General features: G+C 44.9%; 1 protein-coding gene across 1 annotated transcript in view; it reads right to left on the bottom strand.

Moving 5' to 3' along the window:
- The window catches only part of WBP11 (WW domain binding protein 11), a gene marked incomplete in the record, with an annotated part of 1089603 nt that overhangs the window by 768979 nt on the left and 301554 nt on the right, over window positions 1-19070 (bottom strand).

Genomic DNA, 19070 nt, shown 5'->3' with positions numbered 1-19070 from the left:
CATAGGATAGAGTGGTAAAGATAAGTTCAGCTAGTTCAGAGGGGATGGAGGGAGGGTAACCTGGACTGCAGAAGGGTGAACACTCAAACATCTACATTTATGGTAGGTACAAAACTGTACTATGTTCGTGTTACCCTGCTGCAGTCATCACACTTGGGTTGAATCCCTAAGCTAAGGATGGGAGGTGGAGTCAAACAGGGTTAGAAGAAGCTAGTAAGCCCTGCAAAACTGCAGTGGCAAAACCAGCTCTAGTCTTAGAGTATAGAGGTAAGTGATAGTGCTTGGTGAAGGTGTGCACTGAACTCCAAGTAGCAGCTTCCAGAATATCCTTGGTTGGCACTCCCCTGAGAAAGGCTGCTGATGTAGCTGTAGCCCTGGTGGAGTGGGACCTAATGTTAGCAGGTACTGGTTTCCCATGATGTGTGTAGCAGAAACGTATGCAATGCCCTATCCATTTAGAAATGGTCTGTTTTGAGATAGCTTTTCCTTGTGATCCTGTAGCACAGGCTACAAAAAGCTGGTCAGTTTTTCTGAAAGCCTTAGATTTATCCAAGTAGTAACGTAATTGCCTGTGAATGTCCAAAGAGTACAGGAGTCTTTCTCCTTTGTTCTGGGGATTTGGGAAGAAGGTGGGCAAGTGAATGGTTTTGGTTTAGGGCCACACTGGATACCACCTTTGGCAGAGAGACTCTGTCTTGATGAAAAATGATGAAAGGTTCCACTGCCATTAGTGCCTGTAGCTCTGAGACTCTTCTAGCTGAGGTTATTGCTAGTAGTAGGGCAGTTTTCCATGAAAGAAATTTTAAATCAGTTGAAAAAGCTGGTTCAAAGGGCGGCAATGTAAGCTTTTCCAGAACAAAGTTGAGATCCCAAGTAGGTGTTGGAGCTCTCCTTAGCGGTCTTAAGTTCTTAGCCCCTCTGAGGTACTGTCTTAAGAGTGGATGTGAGAATAAAGGAGGATCCGTGCTGTAATGAGCTGAAATTGCTGAGGCGTGGATCTTAATAGATGAAAAGGAAAGTCCTTTGTGTAACATCTCAGTTAAATATTGTAGAATCTGAGGGATGTTTGGATGAAGGGGATTTAGGCCTTTAGCCTGGTTCCAGGTGCAAAATCTTTTCCATTTGTCTGAATATGTTTTCCTGGTGCTGGGCCTCCTGGCCTCCAGAATGACATCCATAACCGCTTTGGATAAAGGTGTTGGCTGGTTGTTTAGGTAATTTGCCATGCAGCCAGGTTTAAAGTCTTGAGCTGGCTGTGTAGAATCTGATTGTCTCGCTGGGTGAGCAAGTGAGGAATTTGTGGCAAAATCCATGGTGGGCCGTGGGCCATGTTCCTTAAAATTGGATACCAATGCTGGCGTGGCCAGTCTGGTGCAACGAGTATCATTTGTGGCCTCTCTAATCTGACTTTCAGCAGTACCTTTGCTAGAAGAGGCAGTGGAGGGAAGGCATACACTGTTAATGTTTTCCAACTGAATGAGAGGGTGTCCACTTTCCAAGCTAGTGGATGGAAGGTCCTTGTGCAAAATTTTTGAAGTTGGTGGTTGTGGGGGCTTGCAAACAGATCTATGTCTGGGCGTCCCCATTTTTGAGCTATCATTGCAAATACTTGTGGATCTAGTTTCCATTCGTGTGGATCCATGATGTTTCTGCTTAGGTCGTCTGCCAATGTGTTTTTCTTTCCTGGCAGGAACTGTGCTTGTAATTGAACCTGGTAAGACAGTGCAGTGTTCCACAAGGTCATTGCTTGCCTGCATAGAGGGTAGGAATGTGTGCCCCCTTGCTTGTTTATGTACCACATGACTGTGGTATTGTCCGCCTTTATTATTAGTTGTCCTGGTTGCAAAAGTTCTTGAAAGCTGTTAGGGCATTCTGTACTGCTAGCATTTCTTTTTGATTGATATGCAGATGCCTCTGATCTGCAGTCCATTTGCCCTGAATGCACTGCCCTGCCATGTGTGCTCCCCAGGCATAGTCCGATGCATCTGTTGTCACAGTTTGCCTGGCTGTGGGTAAGGTGAAAGGCTGACCCTTGTTGAGGTGACATGCCTGTGCCCACCATAGAAACTCCTGTTGAAGGCAGGGAATGAGTGGTATCATTGTTTCCAAGCTGTGGCTGTGCTGAGTCCATACACTTTTCAGGTACCATTGTAATTTCCTCATATGCAGTTTTGCAAATGGTATTAGTAGTATGCAAGATGCCATGAAGCCCAAACAGAATTTTTCTTGCAGGGAGTTGGGTCTTTGTTGCCACTATTTTGAAATACTGAAACAGCTGTCGTTGCTTGTCTGGCGTGAGATAAGCCATCTGGGCCGTTGTATTCAAGCTGGCACCCAGGAATATTATGTTTTGTGAGGGCACTAGTTTTGATTTCTTTTCGTTTACTGTGTACCCTAGGCAACTTAGAAGGTGTTTGACAAATGCCAGATGCTTTAAAAGAATGTCCTTGCTTTCTGCGTGAATAAGGCAGTTGTCCAGGTATGGGTGTATTTGAATTCCTCTTTGTCTAGAGTATGCAATTACTGGTGCCAGGCACTTTGTGAAGACACTGGGCACAGTAGATAAGCCAAAGGGCAGTGCAGAGAATTGATAATGCGTTGAACCTGCAATGAAGCGGAGGTATCTTCTGCAATTTTGTCTGATAGGGACATGCAGGTATGCCTCCTTGAGGTCCAAAGTGACTAACCAAGCATTCTTGCCCAGCTGGGAAGAAGCTGCTGTAGTGTTAGCATCTTGAATTTTGGTACTTGCAGACAGGTGTTCAGAATTGAAAGATTCAGAATGAGTCTCCATGCTTTGTCCTTTCTTGGGACTAGGAAGAGTCTTGAGTAAAATCCTTGTCCTTGCTCCTGTAGGTACCTGTTGAATGGCTCTCATGTTCATGAGAGCTGTAATTTGTTTTTGTGCCTCTGCCCATTGATTTGGTAGCAGGTTTGGCATTCCTTTGATCCTTGGTAAGGTATGAAAGTGGAATCTGTATCCTTGAGAGACAATGTTTAGAACCCATTTGTCTTTTGTGATGATGTGCCAGGTATGAAAGTGGAATCTGTATCCCTGAGAGCCAATGTTTAGAACCCATTTGTCTTTTGTGATGATGTGCCAGTTGTCTGCAAAAAAAATGCTAGTTTTCCTCCCAAGGGAGTTGCCAGGAGAGATTTGCTTGGTAGTTTGAGGATAGAGTCATTGTGTTTGTCTTCTGCTAGCTTGGGGCCTGTCTTCTCCTTTCTGGGTAGCAGAACACCATTGGCAAGGCTTGTAAGGGCCCTGTGACTGACCCCTGCCTGTTGGGCATCTGTATTTGACCTCTGTGATCTGTCTGAAGCTGGAAAGGACCAGTTTTTTGTTGGCCAATTTCTGATGAAACGAGGGGGTTGTACCTGCAAAAAATCCTTGACCGTTTGCACAGTCTTTGCCTTATCCTCCATTTTCTTTAAAACCTCTTCTGCTTTGACACCAAATAATACATCCTGCTGTAAAGGTGCATCCAATAATTTTGCTTTAACATGGTCAGGGAGGGTTTGTTCTTTTAACCAAGCATGTCTACGTATGACAGAGCCAGTAACAGCTGCTCTACAGGAAGCTTCCAATGAATCAAATCCGCATTGTAAAGTATGTTTGCCCACCTGTTCAGCTGCATGCAACAGATCCTGCATTTCCTTGAATTCAGGCTGTTCTGAATGTGTGCTCATTTTTTGTTTTAAATGAGACGTTAGGAATTGTTGATATTTCAAAATGTGAAACTGGCAATTTAATGCTCTCATAGCCAGAGATGCTGAGGTGTAGATTTTCTTTCCCCATCTATTTAGGGCTCTGGAATCCCTTTCAGAGGGCACAGGATTTTTAGCCATAGAAGCTCTTGCTCCCTTAGGACCGTGGGAAATTGTTTCTGGGTCAGCTACAGGGCTTTTATAAAGGAATTTGTGTGAGTCAGGTACTCTATAGTATCTGCCTGGTTTGGCTGGAGCAGGAGGTAGAGAGTCTGGATTTAAACTAGACTCAAAGTAAACATCATCCACAATATCTAAAACAGGAGGGATAGCAAGAGGTCTGTGCTGGGGTAGTAAAAGGAACTCTCGGAGCCTTTTCTTAGAATCTGAGTAATCCTGGCCTTCCCAGTGGAAATGTTCCCTCATGGTATGTAAAGTTTCCCCAAAAGAGTAGTCTTCAGGGGGAGATGCTGAGGGAATAGAGTCTTCAGCATCAGAATCTTCATAAGGTGGAAAAGTGTAATCCTGTTCCTCAGAAGAATCTGAGGAGAGAGAAACTTGGTCAGAGGATGCATAATCCTCCTCTTGTCTTGGTCTTTTATGAGGAGGGGGATGGGAACCCCTGATAAAGGTAATCAAATCTTCAGCCATCTTAAGCATCTGTTTCTTAGGCATGGGGCCTTGAACTGTAGACTGATGTACAGTTTTCTTAGGTTTTAAAGGAGTTTTAAGCTTAGCATAAGATTTAATGGTGAGTGTAGTTGGTCTGAAGACACCTTCTGCAACTGAAGGTGTTTCCACTGCACCGGTGTCCAGTTCTGATCTGGTGTCGGTAGATGGCTGCGTCGGCCTAGTAGACTCCGCTTGGGAATCCGCAGTTGTCTGGGGTTCCAGTTCTGTGGTCGTCAGGGGGCTGCGTAGGTGCCTCACTGAGAACCGGTGACAGGCTCAGCTGAGGCCTCGGGGTCTGGCTTATTCCTAGGCTGCCTGTCCTTATCCTTGCGTTTTTTATGAATGGCGGTCGTCGGCTGCTCCGACGGCATGATATAATTAAATTTCCTACCAAAGTAATGCCGTGAGAAGTCAAAACGGTGTTTGATAGTTCGTTTATTAAACCTAGCGCAAAACCAACAACCTGTGACGTCGTGGTCTGGGCCTAGGCAAGGAATACAATAGGAGTGGAAGTCCTTATGAGGTATTTGCTTCCCACAAGAAATGCAATTGTTAACTTTTTCTGACATCGGACTGAAGCAAGAAAATGTTCCCCAACGGGGTACTTAGCTTTACTGAAGACTTCGGACTGAAATTCAAATCAAAAATCTCAGGTGTCGGCCGACCGGCACTTGCGAACTGCTTCTGCTTCGGGCACCGCACGGCAAGAAAGACTAAAGAAAATGGCGTCGGATGCCTCTTGTATACCCCTGGCGCACTGACATCAGGGAAGAAGCGACAGCAACCGACGCCGGACCAAGACTTTGGAATTCGGGCCGACTGCGGGACCGTCTGACGGCAGGATAACCCAAGTGTGATGACTGCAGCAGGGTAACACGATGAACATCACCATGTTACATTATTAACTATAATGCTGATGGCCATTCATCAAGTTCAACAAGGGCCGTTCTCTTCGGGTAAAATGAGAACAAGGAAAATCATTATTTTCTCTCTGGGTGAATTCCCTCAAACACCTGATGAGTAAGAACTGCAACTGATAAAGGCAGTGGAAGATTTACAAAACAATTTAGTAAAGTGCCTCAAATCTGCTGATACAAATTTGTCTTAAGAATTTTACTTCATCATAATGAGAAAGAAGACGAAACAAATAAAAAATTCTGCATACTGGATCATGAGAAGCTAAGTCTCTGGGGTCCATGGAAAAGTGTGAAGGTGAAAACTTCATTATATTTAATACAGAATGAGAAAAAAAAAACAAAGTTAAAACTGACCCACAATGATGAAACTAAAAAGTATACAGCAGGATATCATTTGTCAGTTTCTGTTTTAGAGCTGCTGTCAATAGTCCTGCAACTAGAGATGTAAACTTTAACTTGTTTAGTTCTGAGGAACCTGACAGTATCAATCAACTTGAACAAAAACTCTGCAGACAAGCAGGGCCAAATTACTACATATGTGAAGGTGATTTGTATTAGACTGCATACTTTACTCCAGACAGCACAGAAGAAAGATCTTGGTCTGATATTGCAACATGTGTTTTGATATACAATGATGTTTTGAAAGGGGCCCTTTATTCATTTACCTAAAAAGGCAAACTGAAGTCCCCTATAATCGAATGGCTACTTCTATGAAATAAGTAGTCCTGGATCCAAATGAAAAAGTGGTGTACAAAAATACCTAATAATTCTGAAAATCAGAATGGATTACAACATATTGTAAATCAGGGGTCTCAAAGTGAAATAAATGAAAATTATATATTGCCCATAACACTAAACTGGTGTTGTCTTCTTTTTGTGTTGCTCAACCTTTAGGTTATCGGATCAGACATCAGCACCATTCAGAAACTTTGGAAACAGGACTCTGACTACTCCCCTACCTGTAACTCCTTCTGTTCCCCAAGGTACCTGAGATTAAGTTTGCCATGGTGAACTGAAAACATTGCAATCAACAAATAAATAAATAAATAAAATAGGCCGGCGCCCCTGATCATGTCCAAGCATTTGACAGGAGTGAAACAAAACAATCCAGATTGGGGGGGGGGGGGGGGGGGGGCTGAATGGGTCAAAAAGAAGGCAACCTGGATATAGTGTCATGGTTAGTATGTTGCCTGCTTTTATCCATGTAAACCTTTGGGACAGCTTCCCAAGCTCCCAATACACCTGGGTGGTATCAAGAAAGGATATTTCTGAGAATGGTGGAGCCAAAGGATGTAAAGGATCTGGACTGTGCATCCAGCTTGCAGTGAGACACAAAAGTATGAACAATAGATAAAGTAGCTGCAGCACAAATCCCATCAACAGAAACCTTACTCATAAGGCAGAAATTGTAGCCATCGCTCTGGTGGAATGAGACTTTGGTTTATTGTGCAAAGTCGATCCCAATTTTTTGTACAGAGACATTATGTACTCAGAAAGCCACCTGAAGACAGTAACCTTTGATACTCCTTAACCACTCTAAGTTTTAGAGAAAGCAATGAAAAGCTGATCGGCTTTCCTGATACTCTCAGTCCTGTGTAAATAAAACCTGAGCTGTTGATGAACATCTATTAAGTGCAGAATATACCTTCCTTTGTTGGAAAATTTTGGGAAGAAAACTAGCAGACTAACAGTCTGATTAAGTTTTACTTTAGATGCTACCTTTGGAAGGAAGTTAAGATTCATCCTTAAAAATACTCTGTCCTGATTAAAGACCAGATATGGAGACTTACATGATAAAGCCTGCAACACAAAAATCCTCCACGCTGATGTGACAGTCACCAGAAAAAGGGTTTGCCAAGAAAGACATTTTAAATCCACCTTAGCGGCAGGTTTGAAAGAAGATTGAGTTGAAGCATAACAGTAGTATCCCAAGGGAGAGCATGATCCCTTATAGGTAGTCTTAAATGAAATGTTCCTTTCAGAAAAGACTTTGAAATCTTTAGAGAAGCAACAGAAGTCTGATTTTGCCCAGTGTGAAAACCGAACATGGCTGCTACATGTCTCTTTACAGCTGAGAAGCTGGATCTTTTTCAGAAAAGCTCTGACAAGAAATCCAGAATGGACAGAAGAGGGGCAGAAAAAGGATCTAGTCAGCTGGAAGAAGCCCAGATGGTAAGCCTTCCCATTTGTTGAGATGTACCTAATATTTGATTTTTGTGAATATGTCAATATGTGAACTACTGGAGCAGAAAGCCTGGCATCTCTGGTCACCATTAGAATTGGAGGAACCATGTGATTAATTTCAGGGTCTTCAGGTCTCACTGGGGCTGATCGGATGGCTGACTCAGAAATCCTGGACCACTGCCCAAGTCCAACACTCAGGGTGGATATACTAGATGAGGCCAGATAAAGGAAAACCAAACTTGCTAGGGCCAAAAGTAGACACGGACGATAACTCTGGCCTTGCACCTCCTGTCTTTCTTAAGAAATTCTGTTGACAGGAACTGCAGGAAAGGAATAAAGGAAAACAGGGGCCAATTGTCGACTACAGTGTCTATTGGTGCTTGATCCTGTGGATGGATTAGGGCAAAGTAACTGCTGCACTTGTTGTTTAGACACAAAGCAGAGAGATTTCAACAAGGTTGGCCCCGGTGACTGAAAATTTGTGTCGCCACTGTCTGAGGGACACTGTTGGCAGGAGAATGGATTTATCCTTGGAATATGCATTGAAATAAAAATGTGATGGGAAGACATTGCCCAGTGCCACAACCTCATGGCTTCTTAACAAGCTGGATATGAACAGGACCCTTCCTGTCTGCTGACATGCTAAACTACCTCCATGTTTGTCTGTATGGATGGAGATCATACCTTCAGGAAGGGAGTCCTGAAAGGGCTGAAAATTTACGAGGACTAACCTCATCTCCAAGACTCTGATGTGAAGACTGGTCTCTGTGGTTTACCAAGACCCTTGAACAGTCTTCTCTTCAAAATCTCCCCCAACCCCAGAAGAGAGACATCAATAGTTACAGCTGCTACCAGAGGTGAGGGGGAAAATGGACAAACACTTGAAGCCACAGGGGAGATTAACAACCAACTGATATGTTTCATGGAGATATGTGTTAAATGAGTCTGTGCATGTAGTGGGAAGACATCAGGGACCACTGAACCGAAAGTGCCCACTGCAGAACCTCAATCTAATATCTTTCTAGAAGGACCAGCGTTACTAAAGAGGCCATTAAGTCCAACAGCCTGAGGACAGGTCTTGCAGTAGAAAATACAATGCTGAAGAACCTGAGAAGCTACTTGACATAGGGACAATACCATGGGACTGTAGGAGTTAGGTCATCTGATGATTTGCATCCAAGTGTCATCCAATGAACTCTATTTCCTGCATCGGCATTAGCTGACCCTTTGCCATATTAATTGCAATCCCCAATTGTGGTGAAATGTGGAGCAAGAAGTCCTTGTGTTGAACCAAAAGATCCTGGTTGGTGAGGTGAGGAGAGATGCTGCTACCACTGCACTACAGCTGGTGAATATTCAGGAGAGTTGTGATGAGACCAAAGAGCAGTACGTTGAACTGAAAATGACAGGCTCCTAGCCAGAAACCGAGAAATCTCTAGACTGCCTTGCTATCTTGATATATTATGCATCTCTAACATCTACTGAGCACATGCAGCTGTCCTTTTACAGAACAGGCAGAATGGACTGAAATGTGACCATTTGGAACTCTCTTATTCATGAACTGCTGGAGATGGCTTAGGTCCAAGATTGGCCTTAAGTCCTCTATTTGCTTTGGAACTAAAAAACCTGGAACAGACTCCACATCCTGACATGTCTGGGGGAACCTGCTGGATGACTGTAAATGAGAAGAGTTTTGACTTCTGCTGCTGCAGATTCTATTTGACTGAGTGGTACACCTGAAATCCTTCTCTTTTTATGTGGAGGGGAACTAAAGGGAATAGTGTAGCCTCTGGTGATATTTCTCTGGACCCGAAAATCTTGTGTGATGGCCTGCCAACTTGATGGTGCAAGGATGAGGACCCCCCCCCCCCAAACTGCACCCAGACTGCAGCAGTTGGGCAAAACTTCAGGAGCGCTGATAGTGTTTCTCAGTGAAAGGACAGCAAAACCCTTAACTTTGCGGCGAGCCTCTGCCACTGGGGTGACATCAGTTGAAGTTACTGCCTCTCTGCCCTGTGGGGAATCTGTCCACAGAAGCATCTAGGCTAAATCCCTGGGATTTCCAAAACCACAGCTTCTTCCCCCTTTTTGGTTTCTAGACAAGGTCTTATGGGAAAGAAAAGCAGACGCCAATGGAAGACAGGGTCTTACCTTCCTGCTTGCTCCTGGTGAGCATTTCTTTCACCTTTGTTCTGAAGAAAGTTGAACCATCAAAAAGGGCACTGACGAAAGACATCTTGAAGCCTTTCATAAAGGCACACAAGTGCATCCGGGAATGCTGGTGTTGGATACACTGGCCATACCATCAAATGGATTGGACAGCAGATGCATGGATACATTGCATACAGGCTTTAGAGTAGACAACTGGGACTCCACTGATTTGTGGATGCCAGCTAGTAGGTTACCTAAGAGGAACCTGGTCAAGTCCTTCATCAATTCCCTCTGAAAACATGTCATATGTTCCAGGTAATTCAGTGCTCAACGTGCAAGGGTCATCGAAGTGCACATCAGTTTCCTTGACACCCTGTTAAGATGGACAGATGTGCTCTCTTCTGAGAGTTCCTTCTTTGTGGCAGCTGCAAAAACCAGGACATACATTGGGAGACCCTTGCTTCAGCATGTCCTTGCCCTGGGGCAACCAAACTCTTGCCCAGCTTTTGTGGTACTGGCTCCACCACATCAGGTTCCTTCCACACCCACTGTGCCACCAACTCTATACAACCATCAGCGGGTGGTACCCCACAAGAATTAGAAGAGACCGCCGCAAAGAAGATAGACTCCTCAAGAGAGGGCTGAGGAGGACCAACCCCCTCATTATTTCATCAATTCAAGAATGTCACCAACAGTGACATCTTCTAGAGGGGATCGTGGGGACCCTTCACCCTCACTGAAGCCTGTCTCTTTGGTGAATAACTCTAAACAGCAGTCTAAGTATCCCATTTCACAAGTCTGTTTCTTAGATTCCTGCTTTGTTTGGCTTCTGGGGAAGGATTTGGTAACTTGCATTGCGAGCGCCTGTAAAACTGAAGGAGGCAGACTGTCCCATTCAACCAGGATATACAGATCCAGATACAGTATCTAATGGATGGGATGTTGGAGCTGAGCATGGCAGAGATACCTTTTCTCTCAATCTGAAGAGAACCCTTTCAAATGCCTTGAATGCCAAAGATTCAATCAGATCCAAGTAAGCACTCCTCCAATCTGAAAAAGAGATACGAGTGACATTACCTGCTCGGACCTACAACAGCTCAACGGCGGACAAAGCAGCCAAGATATTAAGTGCCAAGGCAAATAGGTGACGAGATGGGATCCAAAAACTTCAAAGTCGACACTGCCCCGTGAGTTTCATCTCCAAGACTCATCCTGATCTAACTAAAATTGGTACACCCTGTTTGCTGTAGCATAGACTAGATCCAGGCCTGCTGAATCTAGCTTTGTTTGTATGCTCGTTGTTTGTTTGCTTGTTATTTCCCTGGAACGCTAATTCCACCTAGCTTCTCAGCGCTTCTGTGGATCCCTAGTGATATCTGCATTGCTTACTGTACTTATTTCCTTGTTTCACTTGAAAGAAAGTTACTGTTTGTCGTTTTTGCATTTAAGTTACCTGTAACACATTGCATTTAAGTTACCTGGCACTTGCTCACTAAGTCAGCACTAAAAAATTAAAAGCACTACACACCCTCACAATCTCCCCTTGAGTACCTTGTTCCCCATTGGCCCTTTTTTTCAATTATAAAGGAATTCCCAGTACTACTCTAGCATGTCCAAAGGTCAGTTGTCAATCTCCTCTCCGGTCCAGCTGGTGAATCTGGGAATCTTGAGGCAATGTTACAACTGCCTCATGTACACAGACAACCCTCTCCTCCTCCCAACAAATTCCAACACATGTGAGAGATGCAACCATATAGCCAAACTGGAGGCTACGCTCTCTCAACTCAGTACTGGCGTAACCAGTCAGGAGGAGAAAGAAACCACACTCACTACAATTCCAGTCTCACATAGACCTACCACGACAGCAAAGCAAACACAAACACAAAAAAACATACTTGGAGGCTCTAAATAAAAATCTGCCTAAGCAGCAGAGACCTCCAAAGCAGACACCCAAGCAACTGCTACCCCAAAACAAAACACGTGCAACACATAGCTCACAAAGCCAGTGTGCCGAACAGTCACAGCTCTTAAGGCTAAACAACACACCTGATACACTTGTAATAGGTGACTATCGTCAGGCACACTGACGTCCCGCTCACCAGGCTGAACAAGGAGAAGGTCACGGTGAGCTGCCTGTCAGGTGCTAGGATCCGCCACATAACACAAGCACTCAGGTCACTCCAAGGCAAGTACAAATATGACTCAGTCATTGTCCATGCTGGTGTGAATGACCGGAGACGTACCTCCCTGGACTACATGAAAAGAGACATAGAGGATCTCTCTGAGCATGTAGCCCAGGCCGGTATGACTCTGACCTTGAGTAGCATCTTACCCTCACCAAGAATTATGCCACAATATGAAGACAAGATGATCAATTTCAACAATTGGCTTAAGTATTGGTGTCATTCAAAGGGGATCCAATGCATATCAGCCTGGGATGACATGCTCGACAAGCCACGATGCTTCGCTAGGGACGGCTTGCATCTGTCACCCCTGGGCTTTCGGATATTGGCAAAGGCTCCAGCTACCCCTATAGTGCCTTTTTTAGGCAAGGCTCCAAAGACAAACCCACCTCCATAGGTATCACAAGGGATAAGAAACTAAGAGTAATGCTACTCAACGCCAGAAGTCTAAACCTCAAGATGCACGCAGTCAAAACTCTCCTTAGCATGGAGAACATCGACATCTGTGCAGTAACAGAAACCTGGTTCAAGGCTCCCGAGAGCACCCCAGCACTACCAGGTTATACCTCATACCATGCTTTTCGGCCCCAAAACTTGGACCGAACCACAAAAGGAGGAGTATCAATATTCGTCAAAGATACCCACACCTCCAGGTTGGTGGCACAGCACGAAGCATCAGAGACTATCCATGTGCAACTAACAGTGGGTAAAACTGCCTTCCAGTTTATAGCCTGCTACAGACTGCCCTCCCAAACCCAGGAACCCCACTCGGCCTTCCTGAGAACAATGGAAAATATGAAGGTCTCTCCAAACACCATTATATTGGGCGACTTCAACTACCCAAACATAGACTGGGAGCATTACTCTAGCTCCAACACCCTAGCCCAAAGGTTCCTAGAATTTATAAACTCAAATGCTATGGAACAACTTGTTACCACTCCCAAAAGAGGGGAAAACATCCTGGACCTGATCATCACCAACAGAAGTGTATCCCTCACTGGTAAGATCAGACCATAAACTAATCTCACTGGATATTCACATCCCGACCCCACCCCCTGCCCAGAAAACCACAGTGAAAAACTTCTCTAAAGCAAATTTCACACTCCTCAAAACCGAGGTGGAATCCTTCAAAGCCCCCGGGCCTGTGGAAAATACGGCCCAGACTGCAGAATCCTTTATAAATGCATTCTATGAACACCTTCAGGAATACATGGATCTTGTAATCCAAAATAAAACCAAGACCCAATCCTCCAAAGGCAGACGTCCTGTCTGGTGGACCCCAGCCATAAACAAACTATACAATAGAAGGAGGAGGCTACTACATGATAGAGCAAAATCTCAAAAAGGGAAGGCATCTCTGATCAGTATTAGCAAAAAACTACGGGCACTCATAAAATCATCTAAGGCCAGCTTCGAGAGAAAAATTGCACAGGACACTAAGGATAATCACAAGGCTTTCTTTAGTTATGTTAGGAACCTGGGTGGGAATTCCCAGATATGCTCAGAATTAGTCCAAAATGACAAAAATACACGAACCCACAGACATTGCCAACATCCTAGCTGACAGGTTCAGCGCAAACTTCTCCCCTCCCCACCAAAAGGGCAAATATCTATCCCAGCAGAGTGCTGCCCCTGACATATCAGTTGCTCAGGTAAGTGCTGCCCTCTCCAAAGCAAAAACATAGCATCAATGGTACCAGATGGTCTCCCGAGCTGTCCTACATGAACTCCAAGAAGAGCTAAACCCAAACATAAAACTACTGTTCAATCTCAGCCTTACTACAGGATATGTACCCAAAGAGTGGCGTACAGCAACAGTGGTCCCTCTCCACAAAGGTGGTGCCTCAACGGATCCTGGAAACTATCGCCCCATAAGCCTGACTAGCTTGGTCTGCAAAACTATGGAAAGGATCATCATGGACCTCATAAATAAAGATATTGGGGACCTACAGACACTGGATCCTACCCAGTTCGGCTTTGTTAAGGGCAGATCCTGCCTCTTAAACCTGGTTGATTTCTTTGAAACTGTCACCAAGGCCATTGACGAGGGGAAGGTGGTCCACACAGCCTACCTGGACCTCGCAAAGCCTTCGATACAATACCCCACTCGGGCATTATAGATAAGCTCACCAGCTTAAATATAAACCCCTATGTCACTAGATGGGTTGCAAACTGGCTCAAGGACAGAACCCACATGGTTAGAATTGCTGGAGCCATGTCAGACTCCAAACAAGTTACAAGTGGCATCCCACAAGGCTCAGTCCTGGGACCTCTCTTGTTCGGTATATATTTCTTGGAGGTACAGGCCAACACGGAAGGACTGTGGCAGACCAAGTTCGCAGATGACTGCAAACTGGGCGCCATAATCGACTCTCCAGCCGACACAAGCATCCTCCAAAAGGGCCTCATAGAAACAGACAACTGGTGCCAGAGCCATGGCCTCAAGCTAAACGCCAAACAGTGTATAGTCATCCCCTTTGGCAAAAACAAAGTGACCACAAATTACCACATAGGTGGTAATCCATTAAGTACAGAAGAAGTAATTAGGGACCTGGGGACCCAAGTTGATAGCAATCTCTCATTTGACAACCACGTGGCCAAAGTGGTTAGAAGAACATTTTATATAGCCCACCTAATCATGAAGGGATTCACATCTAGATCAGGGGAGGTCATCGTGCCTCTTTACTCATCCCTCAACAGGCCCATAATTGAGTACAATGCCCCTTTTGGGATGTACCTTACCAGACACCTGCAGCAACTGTAAAGACCCCAAAAGTACCTCACCAAGAGGATCAAAGGGCTCAAACAGATGCCATATGCTGCCCGGTTAAAGAAACTCCAGCTCTACTCAGTGGCATACCGCCTGCTCAGAGGCGATCTGTGGCTGACGTATAAAGCCATGTCCAACCCGGAATTAATGGACATGCTGCACCTCAGAAAATCCAAATCCCATCGAGCTACGCGCTCGAGAGACTTGAACCTCAGCACTGAAATAAATAGGACATGCTGTAGGGACAGATTCATAACCCAGAGACTCCCTTCACTCTGGAATAAAATCCCAGTCCAGGTTAGGCAGAGTCCCTCATTGACTCTCTTCAAGAGGAATCTTGATGAGTAGATGGGAGATCGTAGGTTTACCCCGGGTATCACTTATGTGTCACTGTTAGACAGAGGCACAGTATACTAACCTCGAAAAAGGGCATAGCAAAATTAATTTAAAATGGGTGGCGAAAGCCAAACACACTCTGGCTAGGCTTATAAATGCCCTAGGGCAGATAGCCTAGTATGAACCTATGAACCTATAAAATCAGTCTACAGAGTAATGGATACCATCAAGAGTCAAAGTTGAGAAAACTGTCAGCTCTGAGTTCAGTGCTCTAGGAAGGCTCTGAGCCACAGGCTTTGGATCCAAAGGCTTTATTAGGATAGGAAAAACAATGGAAGGGCAAATTGAGCTGTACCCAGAGCGCACAAAGAAGGTGCCAGGAGGACCCCCAGTTGAATTGTGTTTGAATGAACCTCTGCATCATCCTGTCAATGTCTGCTTCTGTAAGATTCCTCTTTGAACTGAAGCTGATGCCACTGAAGGTGGTTGGGTGAACACCCCACCTACAGAATGGGAAAATAGAGACTAGGACTCACTGGCTCCAGTAAGAAATGAAGAGGAGGTGTAACAGAATGGATCCGAGGGGTTTCTAGATTTGAAAATTTAGGCATTTTTGGTGCCAGACCCAACAATTCTGTTAAGATCTGGTGACTGCTTTCGGGATTTCTCCACTTTCTTTTCTATCTCCTTCTCTCTTTTTTCTGGGTTTGTCTTTCTCCTTTTACTTAGACGGCTTAAGTTTCCTCAGTTCTCTTAGCCTCAGGAAGTGTCTCCAGAGGAGGAGGAGGATGGGAAGTTCCCGGTTGGGCGGGAAGTAGACCTTTTAGGAATAAATTGCCCCTACCCCTGAACAGCTCTGGCATCAAAAGAAGCACATACCTTGCAATCAGTATCCAAATGTGCTACCCCAGACAGTAATCACAAAGAGTGAGGGTCCTGGGTCCTGTGGTGGAACTTTGTGGCTGCAGGCCGAACACTTCTTAAAAGAGAACCACAACCAAAAGCTGAAAAAAACATACGTTTTTCAACAAATCTTGAAATTTTCTGCATTGCTAATGCCTCTGTATCAAAGTAAAGTACAGTTGTGTACACTTACCATAAAAGTAGATGTTCGAGTGTATTCACTGTTGCAGTCATTACAATTGGGTTATCCTGCTGGCAGGCTACCCTCAGTCGGCCTGAATTCCAAAGTCTAGGTCTGGCGTCGGTTGCTGTCACCTCTTCCCTGACATCAGTGCGCCAGGGGTATAAATGATGCAGCCGATGCCATTTTCTTCAGTTTTTCTTGCCCCAGATGTCAGGTGCCCCCAAAAGGTTAGGCTAAAAAAAATATGTCAATAAAACATGCATGCACCAAAGTATATATTTTGCCTTCATCTACAAGCAAATACACCACATAGGTTGTATAGAATGAAGAAGTACAGATAAGTTCCAGCAAAGAAATGGGGGATGGTGGGAGGGCAACCTGGACTGCAACAGTGAATACACTCGAACATCTACATTTATGGTAAGTGTACACAACTGTACTATGTTCTTCGCATTTCACTGTTGCAGTCATTACAATTGGGTTGAATCCCAAAGCTAAGGTTGGGAAGCTGGAGCTAAATAGCATTAGGAGCGGATATTAGGCCCTGCAGAACTGCAGTGGCAAAGCCTGCCCTGGATTTAGAGTAGTGTGGTAAGTGACCGTGCTTTGTGAAGGTCTGCACTGAACAAGTAGCAGCCTCTAAAATGTCTTTGGTTGGCACGCCCCTGAGGAAAGCTGCTGAAGTGGCTGCTGCTCTGGATGAATGTGGCCTAATGCCCTTAGGTACTGGCTTGCCATGTTGTGAATAGCAGAAACGAATGCAGTAGCCTATCCACTTTGAAATAGTCTGCTTTGAGATGGCCTTTCCTTGTGATCCTGCAGTATATGCCACTAGTAGTTGCTCTGTCTTTCTAAAAGCTTTGGTTCTGTTCAAATAGAAACATAGCTGTCTGTGCATGTCCAAAGAATGCAGAATTCTCTCCCCCTTATTCTGTGGGTTTGGATAAAAGGTAGGCAGATGAATAGTTTGGTTAAGGGCCACACTGGACACTACCTTAGGCATAAATGTCGGGTTTGTCCTCAGAGAAACCCTGTCTGGATAAAAAATGATAAAAGGTTCCATAGCCATGAGTGCCTGTAGCTCTGAGACTTGTCTTGCAGAAGTTATTGCTAGGAGCAGAGCTGTTTTCCAAGATAAAAACTTTATATCAGCTGTAGCGGCTGGCTCAAAAGGAGGCAGGGTGAGTTTTTCCAAGACATAATTGAGGTCCCATGCAGGTATTGGTGATTTCCTTGGAAGCCTTAAATTTTTGGCCCCTCTGAGGTACTGCCTTAATAAAGGATGAGAAAAGATTGGTGACTCTGTATTGTAATGAGCCGAAATGGCAGAGGCATGAATTTTTATAGATGAAAAGGATAGGCCTTTGTCCAGCATCTCAGTCAAGTATTGCAAAATCTGAGGAATATTTGGTACAGCTGTGTCAATTCCTTGTGCCTGGTTTCAAGCACAGAATCTCTTCCATTTTCCAGCATAGGATTTTCTAGTACTAGGCCTCCTGGCCTCCAAAATAACATCCATCACCGCTTTAGTGAGAGGTGTATTTTGTATGACTACATTATCCGCCATGCTGCCAGATTTAAGGTCTTGAGTTGGCTGTGCAGGATCTGATTCTTCTGCTGAGACAGTAGATGAGGCACTTGAGGTAAGGTCCAGACTGGGCACTGAGACAAGTTCCTTAGGACTGGATACCAGTACTGGCGTGGCCATTCTGGGGCAATCAGTATAATTTTTGGCTTCTCCTGTCTGACCTTTAGGAGTACCTTGGGGAGGAGAGGCAGAGGAGGAAAGGCATATACTCAAGTTTTTCCAGCTGAAAGATAGGGCATCCACTTTCCATGCTTGTCTGTGATAAGTCCTTGTGCAGAATCTCTTTAGTTGGCAGTTGTGAGGTGAGGCAAATAGATCTATGTCCGGGCATCCCCATTTCCTTGTTACCATGCTGAAGACTTGTGGATCCAATTTCCACTAGTGGGGATCCATGAGGTTTCTGCTTAGTTCGTCTGCCAGATTATTTATCTTTCCTGACAGGAATTGTGCCTGCAGATGTACTTGGTAAGTCAATGCTGTGTCCCATAAAATCATGGCTAGTCTGCAAATGGGGCAAGAATGAGTGCCTCCCTGCTTGTTTATATACCACATGACCGTGGTATTGTCTGTCTTCATCAGTAGTTGTCCCGGATGAAGTAGGTCCTTGAAGGCTGTCAGGGCATTCTGAACAGCTAGCATCTCTTTTTGATTGATATGTAGATGCATTTGGTTTGCGGACCATGTGCCTTGAATACATCTTCCTGCCATGTGGGCTCCCCAGGCATAATCCGATGCATAGGTTCATAGGTTGGTAACTAGGCTATCAGCCCTAGGGCCTATACAAGCCTAGTCATAACAATTCCCTGGCTATTTCTTCCCACACTATTTACTTCCCTGGACCCCTGTCTAACAGGGCGACTGACGGAATCCCCGGGGTGAATTTCCTTTCTCCCATCCAATCGTCAAGGTTCCTTTTGAAGAGGGCCAAAGAGGCACTCTGCTTGACATGTATGGGCAATCTATTCCAGAGTCTCTGGGTCAGGAACCTATCCCTCCAGCAAGTTTTGTTTATTGCGATGACAAGGTTTAGACCCCTGGAGCGTGTGGCTCTGAGGGATTGTGATTTCTTTAAGTGTAGCATGTCCAACAGCTCTGGAATTGTATGTTAAGCAGAGATCGCCTCTGAGTATACGATATGTGACAGAGTATAGCTGGAGTTTTTTAAGGCGGTCAGCATAGGGCATCTGCATTAGGCCTGTGATTCTTTTAGTGAGGTATTTCTGCGGCCTTTCCAGTTGTTGCAGATGTCTTGAGAGGTACATACCAAACGGGGCATTGTATTCTATAATGGGTCTAATGAGGGATGAGTACAGTGGGACAATGACCTCCTTTTTTCTGGATGAAAAGCCCTTAGTGATGAGGTGTGCCACATAGGATTTCCTGACTGTTGTGGTGATGTGGTTATCAAAGGTGAGACCACTGTCCACCTGTGTCCCTAAGTCTCTTATCACACCTTCGGTGTTTAGTGTACTGC

This window comes from Protopterus annectens, chromosome 1.part0, assembly GCF_019279795.1.
Source record: "Protopterus annectens isolate FY-2018-M chromosome 1.part0, PAN1.0, whole genome shotgun sequence".
Taxonomy (NCBI): domain Eukaryota; kingdom Metazoa; phylum Chordata; order Ceratodontiformes; family Protopteridae; genus Protopterus; species Protopterus annectens.
The sequence above is the reverse complement of the archived record's forward strand: the minus strand, read 5'-3'. Positions and strand labels throughout refer to the sequence as shown.